The sequence below is a fragment of the Microtus oregoni genome, unplaced genomic scaffold, assembly GCF_018167655.1.
Source record: "Microtus oregoni isolate MIOR12 unplaced genomic scaffold, Mior012 000021F_ref0000039, whole genome shotgun sequence".
NCBI lineage: Eukaryota > Metazoa > Chordata > Mammalia > Rodentia > Cricetidae > Microtus > Microtus oregoni.
Genome location: NW_024543080.1, coordinates 13,947,931 through 13,950,278, shown reverse-complemented (window position 1 = coordinate 13,950,278; position 2,348 = coordinate 13,947,931). Strand labels below are relative to the sequence as shown.

The window sequence follows — 2,348 nt, the reverse complement described above, 5'->3', positions numbered from 1 at the left end:
GAAAGAAAAGTTTACAGGGTAAAACAATTGTCCCACAGCACATATTGCAGAAATATGGACAAATTATATTGTAGAATGTCAAAGTATCTCTGAGTAAGCCTATGGTCTTAAGTTTTTCAGAAAGATCATCTTATTTTTGACTCAACATTTCACCATCCTGGCATTTGAACCCACATGGGAAGCTTTTTAAAAAAAATGTGTACCTTTTTGAAATTATTCAGGAATATATTCTCAAAAAATCCCTCATTTTCCCCTTTTTTTGTTCTCTCCCCTTTAATTCACAGTGCTCAGGTATCTGCTCTCAAGTTCTCAAGTAGTAAAATTGTGCTTTTTCTAGCAACGTGTTTTGTTTTCAGGAATGTTTTATTTTCTATACTATGCTGACTCAATTTCTACATAAATGCCTGTATCATTTTTATCAACTATAATAAAACTATGTGTGATTTTGATACAAATATGCTTCATCTGCAGTCATTTTAATAAGATAAGGTTATAATACCTTTTTTATTTCCTGAGTGTGTAAAGGAAGGGGATTTTATATATAAGACACTGACTACAATATATACAGGTATAATTTTCCTGTGAGAACATGTCTTAATTGGTTTCTACAAGGATCCTAAAGAGAGTAAAGAGGAATGAATATGTTGCACTCTGGAAATACTTCCATGATGGAGAACAAATCCATCTCCCTAGACTACTGCTCCTAAACCAGAGGTTACAGTCTGGTTTGAGAGCAGACACATGCTCTGTGTGCTTGTTCAGTAGCCCTCTGCTGAGGAATGGAGGTCAAGAGGCTACTGTCTTTCTCCAAGAACTTGTCTCTATCTGTTTCTGCACAGTTCATGGACAATGAACAACAGTAAAGTGATCTTTGGCTATTTTTCCAAAGATTGTAAGGAAAATAGAATTAAATTTATTTAAAAACATGCATTAGTTTCTTAAAACAAAATAATCACATAGTTTATATTATCATATTAGTCCCATGGTTTATTATTACAAAATATTTATTGCTTGATGTCAGGCTAGTATACTGTACTGTAAAAGTATACTCAGAGAAGAATTTGAAATTTGTATGCCTGAAAAGACATGGTTTTTAATTTCATGCTGACTCCCAGACAGGTAGAATGTATATGGAAAACATTAAGATATAGACATTTTAATTAAGAATAATCAGATATACTGAAAGTGAAAGAGAAAGTGAGGGATAGCCCTGAATGCATTGGCAAGGCCACAACTTTCTAAACAGAGCACTGATAGCATAGGCACTAAGATCAAGAACAAATGGTACCTCGGGGTTTTCACAAGAGTGAATCCCTATGTAACTGATGAGATCAATGGCAAGTATATTGCTTCAACACAGAACCAATGGGACCTGGCACTGGCAGTAGAGGGTCAAAGAGGGATACCTGCTCCAAAAGGAGGTACTTGTCTATGAAAACAATTACATCAAGTTTTTCAAAGGTAAACCAGAAGTGCCCCCATCACTGAGGTTACCACTTCAACTTTCCCAAGGTTACCACACCCATCACTCCATCCAGCTGTGAAGGTGGTGCAACGGGCCTAAGACAGTGAAATGTTCCTAGAGGGAAAGAAGAGAAGGAATCAGCAAGAGAAACCGAGTTCCTGAGCAGGACTCTTGATAAGGTGTCTCTAGAGGAGAAGGCCTAAATGCCCAGTGCTTTCCAAAGTTCCCGGGCTACCCCTCTAACTGCATTTGATCTGTGGGACTCTGCTGCTACCAAGCCACGAAGAATAAGCACCCAAGGAAGAAGCTGCAGCAATTGGAGCAGCTGCTTCAGAGCATTCAATTTGGGGAGGTCAGTCAGCCATGCAGAGAGCAGCTGGAAAAGCTGGGCCAGAGGAAGGCACAAGAGGAGGAGCTGGACTACTTGGAACTAAGCCTGGAAGGCTTAAGGAACAGGGAAGTGGACTGCAGACCAGACCATGGGGTCCTTTGGGGACCAGGGAGTACGGAGCACAGCAGTTAGAAAGGGTAACCCCGCACTTGCTCACTTGCACCTCCTGTGGCCCAACTCTGTCCTTCAGAACTTAGGCTCATCATTTTATCCCCTTCTCACATCCTATTTTTGGACTTTTTCCCCTCCCATTTCCAGTGTTCAAATCTCATTTACCAGCCTCAGTACCTCTGAGCCTGATCTGGGTACTAAGTACCCCTGTGGTTGATCTGGTGTCTCAGTGAAAAGAAATCTGAGAGCTGGGTGTCTATTAGAGATCGAAAGCTGAGAGTATAGTACTAGCCCAAGTTTTGGGTTCTTCATTACTGTTCACAATGTTTGTGAGTTACTTTCCTGGTCATACCTAAGTTCCTAACTTTCTCTTTGTCCTCC

At 40.1% G+C, this 2,348-nt stretch overlaps 1 pseudogene; it reads left to right on the top strand.

Moving 5' to 3' along the window:
• The first annotated feature begins 1,086 nt into the window (after window positions 1–1,086).
• Window positions 1,087–1,988, top strand: LOC121460681 (annotated as a pseudogene).
• Window positions 1,989–2,348: the final 360 nt, after the last annotated feature.